Source organism: Hoplias malabaricus, chromosome 16, assembly GCF_029633855.1.
Source record: "Hoplias malabaricus isolate fHopMal1 chromosome 16, fHopMal1.hap1, whole genome shotgun sequence".
NCBI classification, from domain to species: domain Eukaryota; kingdom Metazoa; phylum Chordata; class Actinopteri; order Characiformes; family Erythrinidae; genus Hoplias; species Hoplias malabaricus.
In genome coordinates this window covers 31,135,613-31,148,137 of record NC_089815.1, presented here as the reverse complement: position 1 = coordinate 31,148,137, position 12,525 = coordinate 31,135,613, and the positions used below count along the sequence as shown (strand labels likewise).

Below are 12,525 nucleotides of genomic sequence, written 5' to 3'. Positions count from 1 at the left end.
GTTTCTCCTTTGCTCTCGCTCTGTTCTTACCTGTATCCTTTTTTCTGACTGAAGGATATTTAAACAGTTATGGATTTTTGGACAAAGGTGTTCCTCAGACTGACCAAAAGCTGCTGCTTTGATATATAGTGGGTAAAAAATATATAATATATATGATATATATATATAGAATATTGATTCGGTGTCAGTATTTTATATATATGATACATGGACTTTGACATTTTTGTACATAGTTTTCTTTTTTTGTTTTTTCTAACGTCTTTATCAGATATCACCTTCTTTTGCTTTGTTTTGTTTGTTTCAGTAAGTTGTTCATAAGAAGTTCACTCACCCTCAACAGACTCACTACTCAAGCGGACACTCAAGTACTTTTAATTCACAGTGTGACCTACAGGGGGTGCTATTTTTGGGGCGTTTGGCAGGAGAGAGAAAAAGAGGCAGAAATAAAGTATATGAGCTTAAAGAAAACTATTTGCCGGTACATGTCGCTGATTTATTTTGACCTAGTGTGCTAGGTTTGTGGAAAAGACGGGAACAGTATGTGGCCTGTAGAAGTTCATCTTCGCAGTTTTTGTTGGTTTATAATGTGTGTAAGGTTTAGTTTAGTGAATTTTGGGAGATTTTCAGACGCTCTTGAGACAGCTCTGAGACGACCTGGTGGAAGCTTGGGCTCACTGGTTTTAATCCTCATTCGAGCTGTCCACTTTGGCGGTCCCATAACACTGTTTTTTCTATCCTGCCTTGAATGGGTTAACGGGGTTCGAGATGTGCGTGAGCTCTGTTTACGGTGGTACATTGGGTTAATATTGGGAATCAGGTGGGCTGCCTGTATCAGATACAAGAGGGCAGTCCAGTAACTCTATATACGGGGTCCGCGTGGGCCCACGGAGCGTTGTCTTAATTTAGAGTATGTTTGTGTTTGTCGTTGAGCTGCCCATATTGGGTCTATGTTTAACCCATCCTGAACCCATTGCCGGCCGTGAAGGTCATCCATATGTGGGGCCAACATTTAACAAATGCTCCAGCCCCTGTATTTGTGCCTTTATCACAGATCTGAGACAAGGCTAAACCAAGGCTAAAATATGATAGCTGTTGCCAAACAGTGTTTAATGTTTGTGTTGTGTTTGTTGGTGACTGTGTGCTTATTGTTTGAGGGGAAAGAAGGTTTTGAGCCAGGATGAATATTTTAAACAGATGGGGGGTCAGAAATGCTAGGTCGGCTGAAAATGAATGGAACTTAGCAGCAGCAGCAGCACGTGTTAGCCCAAAAGTTAGCATTGCTCTTCTAACGCTGCCTTGAAGTAAGTTCCTACTCACTTGGCATTCATGTGCCTGTCTCATTACGATATTTCTGACAGGATTTGAGGGCAGCAAAACTTCCACAGACAATTAAGAGAAGCTAGCAGGGCTTGAAATTAGCTTCCACTCATTTTTAGCCTTAGCTGCATTTTTTGGATGCAGCTTTAACACAAGGTCAACTTTTTTGATATCGCCAGTTACTCGTGCTTGGTTTTTAGCAGGCTGTTTCTACTCTTTTTCATGTTGACCACATTTATAGCTACAGGTATAACGTCGTGTTAGTTTAAAAAAGAAAAGGAAAAAAAAAGAAAAACAAAACGCTAAAAAGGGAAGCTAATTATCTTCCTGACAGCTCTTCATACACTCTTAGCAACGTGTGCAGATTTCTACATAACAACGAGTCACCATATCCTTAGAAAAGACAGAAGTTTTATTTATTTTACTATAACAAAGATTGTTGTATAAAATAAACCCTGCTAGCTTTTATTTCAGTAGTTTTTCAAAAGGCGGGTAAATTAGACTTTTTCAGAGAGAGATGCAGGCTATAAGTGGGCAGTTGGTGGTAAATATTAATGGTGATTCTTTTAGTTTTTGTATGTTTGGACACAGTCTACCTCAGTATTTTTCAGAGTATAGTGGAGCCAAGTGAATCTCTCTCCGATGCCCAGGGTTTTTATTTTTTTCTTTTGGGCTGAAAATGTAACTCTGTGTTTATGGATATTAATATTTTTTAACAGAGTTCCTTATTATTCCAAAATTATATCCTACAAGACCCCGACCCCCTAGGCCAATTATTTTTTAGTTTTTTTTCCATATTTATTTATTTATAGGATTTTTTTTTCTTTACAGACAACTATAAATCCTCATTTAACCCCAAAGATTGCACAGATCACAGCAGCTGCACAGTTCAGACACTTTCAACTTCTCACAGTTTGAACCAGCCACAAAAACGGGACCTGATTCGAAATGAAATGCATTAAAAAAAACATATCTCTGTTTATTTTCTCATGGGCCTTTGAACAGACTTTTATTTCCCACTTTCCCACTGTTCGTCAGTGTGTTTAACTCAATGCTGTGTTGTTTTCCTTGCTTTTTGAGGCCCTCACTGCTCTTCAATAAGCTTTTAGCTCTAGTTTGTTTGGGAAGTTGGTCAGTGCAGCAGTGATTGGTTGGAACATGTTTAAAAATATTTTCCAAAATTGGACTCTATTCTTAGCTGTGATCATTCTTTAACATTCAGCGTAACATCTTAAACTAGCATTAATTTTATTATTTACGTGGGGCGTCTGAATTTTGCTTAAATTAAAGACTAATCCAGTACGTATAAGCTCGCTGCACTGGCTTTAATGGAGGTCAGTTTGTCCGGTTTGTATTTACCTTTGTCCAGTAGTTTCTTTTGTTTTGGTCCCCCTTTGATTCTCAGATAATTGAGAAAATTAAAAATGTTAACCCTTCATTTGCTCTAAATGTGATTTTGTTGCCATTGTTTTTGCTTTCCATCGTCAATGTAATTTTAGCAATTTCTTTTTATTCTTTTTTTTTTTTTCCACTGTGAAAAACTGCAACCTAATGCTATCATGTGTAATGTTTATGTAAGTGGGGCTTTTTTGGGGGGAAATGGACAGAATCCTGACTGCCGCCCCTTTAAATGCATGGGTTTTTCTTAAAAGAACGAGCTCTTCTAGGACAATCCTGCGGTGCCAAAAACCCAAGAACACAACAGAATTTTCCTTTTTTTCAAGTCCATTTTTGTTTTCCGGAAAGAAATTTGGGATTTTCTCAGGGAGGAGCAAGCTCGGGGGATGTTGAGGGGTGGGGATTTTTAAGAGGGGTCATCTTCTCCTTTTGGCTCTTGTCGCCTCTTCTCGGTGACGCTGGAGGTCTGGTAGCGCCTCCTGGTGGCGGAGGATAAAAGCGAACCGGACGATGATGTAGCTTAGGGCCCTGACCCTCAGTGCCTTGGACATTTTCGCTTTCGTCAAAAACCAAACCCAGCATCACCCCTCCCTCATCGTCCAGAGTATTAACCCTCACCCAAAAAGGTTTATTTTCTTTACGTTTTCTGTTTTTGTTTTGGCTTTTTTTTTAATCCTTCTTTGAGATAAAGGTGAACTTTGGGTTCAGACGTTTTCCTGCTTGGCTCGACATTACTATATCCATCAAATCTATGTGAATGATATTAATTTCTTTAGTTTTTCTGTCTTATTTTTAAAAGTCTGACCTCGTGCCTCTGCTCGGAAGCTGCTGCGGTTTGCTGTGTGCCTCCGAGGAACCGCTCCACCCTCTCAGCAGCTCCTCTACACCCCCTTTGTGCAGGAAAACGAGGAGTGGGCGTGTTTGTTTTTTTATGAATATTAATAGACAATTGTAGAACATTACACTGATACTGTACAGAGTAACAGCAGGTCCCACACACACAGAAGGCACTTATTGTTTTGATAAGTTTGAGAGAAATCACAGAAAATTAACGAATAAAACGACGAGGATGATCTGAGGTTGGACGGAGGAAGCTGGCGGCGCCCTCGTGAGCCGAGGAGGAGGCGTTGTATGTATTCTGTTGTTCCAAAAGGACAAAAGTATTACACTTAGAGATGTTCATTTCTATTTTTTCAGCCAAAAAAGAAAAAACAAACAAAAAAGATAAAAAAACAGAGGGAAAAATTCAAGGACTTTTCTGACTGTAAACTTCTGCTGTTGTTGTACATTGAGATGGAGTTTGCGTTAGCGGTGTGTATATATCCTGTTTATTTCTTTTTTTAATGAACAGTGAGCAGTCTGAGGGTGACAGAAGCTCACGGGGGAAAGGTTTATCCTCAAAATTCAGCCGACTTTGTGGTCGTTCTCCAGCGTCGTGTCCAGCCTCACCTTTCACCCTTCATTAAATAATCCACCGCCCGTTCCTCGTGCTTCATATCACTCTCCCGATCTCTCTGTCCCCCTCTGTGTCACCGTCGTATGAATCTTTGTCCGTTTACAGCTTCACAGATTATTAACACATGATAAATGCATTGTTTGGAAAACTGGAAATAGACCACTACAGATTACTGCCATTGGAATAAGCTCCGTGTCCACAACAGCGCCCCCTTTATTTTCTGTTGCATCAGGATTAAAGGCTGTTTTTGTTTAAAATGCCCTGTTGTCTGACCCCTGACCCCCTCTGCAGCATGTTTGTGAAGTCTGTGTTCTCCCGTTGTTGTTCTAGAATGTTTCTTAAAAGGGAAATTCCACCCATCTTTTAAAATTTCAGCGTTAATCAGTGGCTGAGCTTCTGTAAACATTAATACACTCAGTGAACCTTGTCCTCGCCTCAAAACTGAAGTGTGGGCAAATTCTGAAATGATGGTGTAATTGCCCTTTAACGTCCTGGTGGTGGTGTGAGTCACTACTGAATAAATACAATATGTCAACTCAACTGACACCTTCAAGCTCCACCCACAAATGTGGTCATTCCTAGCGACGGTTGCTAGGTTGGACAAATGTTACGAGTCCAGTTCCAGGCGAATACTTTAATCAAAGCTTAAACGAATTCCTGTTTAAAAAGCAGAGTAAAGGCACAAACGTAAACAACAACTCGTTAGCCATCCACTTTGATTTAAACGATATTAGTGTCAGGCTTGTCTAACCTAGCAACAGTTGCTAAGGAACAGGGCAATGAGGGCAGAGCATGGACAGGTAAGTTTTGTCAGAGTTTACTCACTTGGGGCAATAATTGTCGATGTAATATATTTTTTTTCGCATTTTTTTTTCTCTTCTTTGTTCGTCTCATGTTTCTGCTGCTCCTCGGTTTGTCTCAGATTAAGGGTTTTTTGTTTCTTTCTGTCATTTCTTTCCTCCTTTTGTGATACACACACACTGTTCTGTGCCTTGAGCGTCTTCACCACACCCTCTCCACGTCTCTGTAAATAAACTACAATCACACCCTCAAAATGTTCACCGTAGAAACAGAACCATGTACAGAATCAGAATCAAAGGTGCCATGATTAACTCCGACCTCTCCACAGTCTCCTTCCTTTTGTTTTTGTTTGTTTTTATTTTCTTTTCAAGGAGAGCCAAGCAGTGACATGTACAGAGAAATGTTGGAATGAAATGAAAATAAATCTTGCTGTGTGTAAATTATTCAACAATTAACTGTTTATATAAAAGATTATGAATAAAACCTTATTGGAGAAATCCCTTGCTGTTGTTCTTTAAAGTGCCCCTCTGTTCCCTGTGTTGAGGGCTACAGATGTAGAAGATATTTCTAGAATAAAAGTCCTGTGGGTGTCCTGAACTTTGAAAAACAAAGGACTACAGGCTTTAATTGTAGAACTGAGCTGAGAATAATGTAACAGCTGGGGCACTCTATGCTACGAGAAGTTTACATAAATACAGATGTTTACATGTGATTTATATAAAAAACAGCAGCCGCAGAGTTGGGCCACACAGGGGCAGCCATGGCCTAAAGGTTAGAGAAGAAGGCTGTGAGGCGGAGGTTTGAGCCACTGGACTGGCAGGAAAGTAGAGGCCAGGGAAGGGATGAAACAGCACTATCTCCTCCCTCAACATCCACAGATGGATTGCCCTAACCCCCAAATGCTCTCTGAGGGACGAGGGGTTCTCTCAGGGGGCCCTGATTACTTCTCGTGTGTGTGGCTTCATAATCCGGTTACAGTGCTACAGTAGCTGTTGATGTGTGTCAGCAGTGGAGCTGATGCAAGCCTCAAACTTCCTCTCTCTCTCTTTTTCTTACACACTTTCTTTCTTACTCTCTCCCTCTTTTCTCTCTCTCTATCTCTCTGTCCCTCCCTCTTTTCTCTCTCACTCTCTTCTGCAATGTCAGTTACACATGACAAAGTGCTTCACCTTCAGAACACACACACACACACACCTGCTACAAACCCAGCAGCGCCTCAATCCCCTCATCTTTCCCTCCTCTGTATAACGTGCTGTAGACAGTGGACGGGGGGTGGGGGTGGGTACAGTGTAATTTCTCTCTGAAAAAAAAGAAGGAAGCAGGTCCTACTCCGCCGTCTGAGAGCTTTTGACTTCTCTGCCGCAGAGGAACACGAAGAGCACAAAGCAGAAGCGACCTGCTGAGGAACCGAGGCTGATTCAACAAAACCCAAGAGCTTTTAGTTTATATGTTGGAGGCTGATGGTTGTTGGTTTGTTTGTTTGTGGATTTACTGGTCTCTGGTCTCGGAACTGGACCCAAGAACAGTGAGTAACTTCTCTGCTTCTTTCACTCAACTCTTGCAACATCACTAACCTTCATGCACTTCTGTTTTACCAGAAACACCACACTCAGGCTGCAGTCATTAAAGCAGCGTAACTAATGATCACTTGCATTATTTTTGTATTAAGACTGGTGTTAGTTTCCAGGCCTTTACTGTTAGACCCTTTTACATTTACAGACCAGCCACAACATTAAAACTCTTAGCTCCTCTGACCACACAGGAGCACTTTGTAGCTCTACAATCACAGACAGTAGTCCACCTGTTGCTCTGCATACTTTATTACCCCCCTCTCCCCCTGTTCCTCAGCGCTCAGGACACCCACAGAGCAGGTGTGATGTGGTGGTGGATCATTCTCAGCGCTGCAGTGACACTGACGTGGTGCTGGTGTAGAGTGGATCAGACACAGCAGCAGCTGCTGGAGTTTGTGTCAAAACTAAAAACCCTGGTTTAGTCACGAAACAGACAATAGTTTAGCCTCTGCTTTAGTAGCGGGGATTTTGCTGTTGTTTTAACAGTTATTAGTTCGGAGATACGTTTCGGTTCTCAGACAGAAAGCTTGGCCCAAGATTTTGGGGGCATTTTTATGATGTAGTCCAAACATAATTCATTCATACTGATACTGAATGCATAGTTATAAGAAAACTGTTCTTTTAACGTGTAACAGAAGATCTTCTTTGGCTCAGGTTTAGACCAAATAAGGTCCCACTGGTCTCAGCTGTTAAAGTCCTACATGAAGGTTTAGCCATTGTCTTATAATCAGTGAAGGAAGTTTGGAGAACAGACCCATGATGTTCTAAGAGAATGGACTGGTTTATTCAGCTCTGGTGCTGGTTCAGCTGGTCACCCACTGGAGTCTGTGGATGCTGTGGATGACAGGCACAACTTCAGCCAGATACAGTCAGAACAAAACCTTGTAATTTCATTTTTATTCACATAGATATCGTCGCTGTCCAAATTAGAACATATCTCCATTGGAAGTCAATGTAAAAACATGTTTTACAGCATTTCTAACTGGTTTATTCGTCATAAAAGCTTGAAGGACAGCTGCTGTGTTTAAATGATGTAGTAAACATCCACAAAATGGAGATATATATTTGTAATATAGTAATCATAATTGGAAACCCATGGCTGACACAGTGTTAAAATTTCCCAACTGTTGAAAGGATAGTAATTGTCCTATAAATGCACTTATAAATGAAAGTGTAACATAAATAATATAAATTATTATTACAATAACATTTAAAGTGTTTATTTTATTTTTATTTATTTATTCCTGCTCCCAAAATGGTCGCTCTTTACAAACTTTTGTTTTGACACACATATGATGCTAGCAGTGCTTTGCTAGTTTTTTTTTTTTTTTTAGACAGAATGGCAAGTAAATTAACCTTTACAAGGGAAGTACACTTGTCACTTTTCACATGATATTAGACTTTTCTGAGAAACAGCTCTGACTTATATAATCTATTTAACAAAAAAGCCATGTTTACAGAAAGTAAGCTTGTGCAGAACAGGAAGCCTCACGTGCAGCGTTAGCATGGTGCTACAGGCAGGGCCGAAATGACAGACATGGTTTTGTTTGATCTTCTGTGTTTTTAGTTTTGACCTAATTTCTTTACCATTACATTTCTGAATATTAACAGAGGTTTATTTCCCTCTTTAGCCTCTTAGCTCCACTGTAAATCCTCAGAAGCCAACTGCGTCTCGTCTGATTCACTACATATTTTTGGTGGAAACTCTGAGCAAAAGCTTCATTTCAGTTCAGTTTGCCTGTTGTTTTGCATAGAGTTCAGATCTGTATCAGTGTCTGCAGCAGAGCAGCTCTTCTTCCTCCAGCAAAAAACGCAATATCAATCAGACTCAAACTGTAACTCAGGTTAAAACAACACAAGCCCATACACAAACTCAACTTCATCTGATTTAATCTCATACTGGACTCAAAAAGAAACTCAAACTCAACCTCAACTCAAATTCAGATCCAACTCATACTCTTCTTAAATTCAAATCTGATCTATACTTTGCACCAAACACAAAACTAAAAGTGTAGTACCATCAACACACAGTAAAGTAGAGTTTTAGAGTCTCACGACAGTCTCTCTCTGATCTCTATATTTATAACATTAAATTACAAAATCAACTAGACATTAAAAGTTATTTTAGATGTTGTATTTAATGGACTGTTCTTTTTCTGAGTGGATTCAGACACTTTAACCTGCTCTTATTCTGAAAACACTGTGTATAATCTCTGCATGGAGGGCTCTGGAGCAGCTGCACATGAGCCAAACCTCACCGTACTCAATGCCAACATTCAGACGATGCAAACGTGAGAGAGCTCAGTCCATGCTTTCAGGACGAGTTGGGCTCGTGTTGGGGTCCAAGGCGAGTCATCCACCACCCGTACGTGACCTTACTAATGCGCTCATTCACGGATGCCATCAAAACCTCACAACAATGTTCCAAGAACTAGTCTGAAGCCTTCTCAAAAGGAGAGAGGGTTGTTGTCCTCTCCTCCTCTTTTTCTTGCTCCTCTGCAGCCTTCATCATCATCATCATCATCCTCATCCTCCCTGGGGTCTAAACCCTGCCCCTTTCGCTCCTTCATTTCCCTCTCTCTCTTTCTCTCTCTCTCTTCACTTGCTCTTCACTCTCTTATTCTCCTCAGACACTCTTTATCTCTCTCTCTCTCTCTCTCTCTCTTTCCCTTTCTCATCCTTCAGTCAGACCTATCTTTCCTTGTCTCTGTTACTTCTCTCTCTCTCTCTCTCTCTCTCTCTCTCTCTCTCTCGTCTATCTCCTCTTTCTTTCTCTTCTCTTACTCCTTGTTATATTTTCATTTGCCTTTATTATTTCTCTCTTCATACTTCTCTCTCTCTCTCTCTCTCTCTCTCTCTCTCTCTCTCTCTCTCTCTCTCCATGGCTGATTCACCGCTCAACAACTCCTGGCCGTCTTTTTCCAAGCTCTGGATGAAACGATGGTCGTTCAAGCGAGGTACAAACTAAACTGGAGCTTCTCTCGCTCTGGCTCTAAGTGGGACTTTTATTCTGGATCCTTCAGTCTTAGTTTTGATGATGACCTTAGATTTTCTTTATTTTTTTTCCTTAAAGTTTACACATTTCTCTTTCCCTCGTGTTTTTTAAAGCCTTGGTTTTCTTCTTTTCCCTTGATTTTCTGTTTCAGCAGCAGCTCTGAGTTTCTGGGTTCCTCTGATTCCTCTGTTATTTTACTCTTCAAATGTTTTCAGTTTAATTTTTTAATCGTAATTCCTCGGCTCTCTTCATTTGTCTGTTTCTAAGAATGAATCCAGACACAGCACCTAGGGACAGGTCGGGGGTTAAATGCCTTGCTCAGTCGTGGATGTTGAGGGAGGAGAAAGTGCTGTTCCTTCTGTGAAGTGCAGGTTATTGATAAAAGATGAGGACGAAAATTAGAATTTCTTTAATCCCATGATTTTAGACTAATGCCGATCCAAAAAAAACCCGACTGGGATCAGACCAAGTCTAATGATGGAGTGTAAACCGAAGTGTGACATGATTCAGGCCTTTAATCCTAGATTAATCCTAGTCATGGGTTCATTATCAAAGCCAGTGATGCACCAACAATTAAAAATCCAGATTAAACTGAGTCTGTAAAAAGCAGTGTGTAATTGCAGCGGTTTATTAAAGTTGTGTTAAAATAATGTGTTTCACTTCATACGCTCCTGTTGAAGTGTGAAGGAAGTGTTTCTAGCTCTGTCTATCTCTGTCTGTCTTGTGTGTGTGTGTGTGTGTGTGTGTGTGTGAGAGAGAGAGAGAGAGAGAGAGAGAGAGAGAGAGAGAGAACAGGCATAGCTACTCTGTCTCAGGCTGATGCAGTGCAGAGTGGGGGTTTGTGTATGGCAGTGTGTGTGTGTGTGTATGCGCGTGTGTGTGTATGTGTTTGTGTGTGTGGTAAGTGAAGCTACTACAATTCAGACTAATTCAGTGTGGTGCTTTGTGTGAGTGTGTGTGTGTTTAAAGATGGATGATGGAGTGTGTTTGTGTGTGTGTGCGTGAAAGAGAGAGAGAGAGAGAGAGAGAGAGAGAGAGAGAGAGAGACTGTCACAGCTACTGTGTCTCAGACTCTGATGCAGTACAGAGTGGTGTTTGTGTATGGCAGTGTGTGCACGTGTTTTTGTAAGTGTGTGTGTGTGTGTGTGTGTGTGGTTTGTGAAGTTGCTACAGTTCAGGCTGATTCAGTGTGGCCCTGTGTGTGTGTGTGTGTGTGTGTGTGTGTGTGTGGTTAGTTCCCTGTGGTTGGGCACCAGCCGTGACCAACGATACATTATTTTTCGGAGTTGATGCTTGTTTTGCATTTCACATCATGCGTTACACACAGCTGTGGTAAATACACACGCACACTTTTAGCAAGACACACACACACACGCTTCCACACACTGCGCTCAGAGCTGAAGTCAAGTCCTCACTGGCAGAGTGTGTGTGTCTCATGGCTGTGTGAACCTCATGATGAGAGTTACTCTGCACTTTTGGTTTCAGAGTTGCCGTCGTTCTGAGAGACAGTTTCCGGAGGTTTTGTTCCAGCTGTAGCTACAGGAGCTAAATTACACTTTCCAGATTACGGACCACAGTTCATCCAACATTTCTCCTGGAACGAAGGGCATTGATGTTTAGTTTTCTTCCCTTTGCTGCAGTAAGAGTTTCTGCGTCCTGCGCCGTGTGGAGGGCAGCAGTGTGGCACTACACTGCACTCTAGGGCTGGACAATCATTTAATATCAATAAATATCACAATATAACCCTTCAATATCAAATGATATGATTTTAAAACTCATTTTTAATATTTGAGTTGACATTATTTACAGCATCTGTCACTGACTGGCGGTCATTAGCGGGCGCTGCCAGTTTATTCCACTCGGTTTTAAATTTAGTTTAAAAAACACTAAAATTGACAAAGCCAAGAGGTTTCTGTGTGACGGTGATGTCATGCTTCCTGTTTGTATTTGGCAGGTTTTCTGTGGCTTTTATATTGTTTGTGTTGATATCGGAATTATATCTTAAATTAAGAATGTAAGAAATATATTATGAATTAAAACTAAGGCGGCTACGTCCATGGCCCCAAAAAGGAGGACTTTAGGACCACCGAGACAATGCTTGGGAACTGCAGTTCTCTCTGGTGTGTTTACGTTCAGAAGCTCGTCGTTTAAGGTGGAATGATGTGTTTGAGGAAAAAAAATGACTGTCGTCTGTACATCGCTAATGTGTAACTTGACTGTAAGTTTTCATTCACTGTTTGAACTCATTTGTAAAGTTCTCCCGAATTTAGAGTGGATTCCTACCTGAAACTGCACAAATATATCAGGAATAAAGCTATATCCTCATCTCTTTTCATGGTTTTCAACCTTTGCTGGGCCTTTGGTGTTGATTTAAGAAGCCTAGCTTCGTCTGACCGAGCCGCTTTGTTTTTTTATTTTTTTTACTACAGCAGGAGAGCAGCAAATGGTGAGGAAACATCTTCTGAATTTTATAAAAAGTGTTTTGTGATTACAATCAGAGAGGTTCCCTGTAATAGTCAGAAGATAGTTTGCGTTCTGCTTGTGATGTGTTTAAGTAGGCCACAGTGGTACACAGGAACCTCTGTGGAGGGCAGATCTGTTATCCACTGCACTATGGTTGGCCATGGTTGCCAAGCAACAAAATGGTTAGAGATTATTCCCTGAACTGAACGATAGATCATTACTGTCCAGTTTAAAACACAGGTCTCCATCATTCAGCTTTTATTACTGGAACTTTCCACTTCATAAATAAGGAAATCCACTTCCATTAATAACTGTGACTGGCGCTGAAGGCCGCATTTGTTTCAGGCTTGAAAACAGACCTCAGGTCAGTTTCTTAAGGAGCCCAGGGCTTGAATGCACCGTAACAGTCTGGATTCAACCTGATCCCAGACCAGTCCACAGACAAGAATCTGCAATGAAGCGAGAGCTTTTAAAAGCCTTAGAGCTCTTTGTGTTTCTTGGTGTTTAGCTGTTCGCTGCAGTAA

The 12,525-nt window shown here is 41.0% G+C and overlaps 1 protein-coding gene across 1 annotated transcript in view; it reads left to right on the top strand.

The window, feature by feature from the left end:
• The window catches only part of insrb (insulin receptor b), a 68,160-nt gene extending 65,077 nt beyond the window's left edge, over positions 1-3,083 (top strand). The window contains 1 exon segment of the mRNA XM_066647193.1: positions 1-3,083. This exon segment is cut by the window's left edge and continues 1,328 nt beyond it. The gene's annotated coding sequence lies outside the window, so the exon portion shown is untranslated.
• The last annotated feature ends 9,442 nt before the right edge of the window (positions 3,084-12,525 follow it).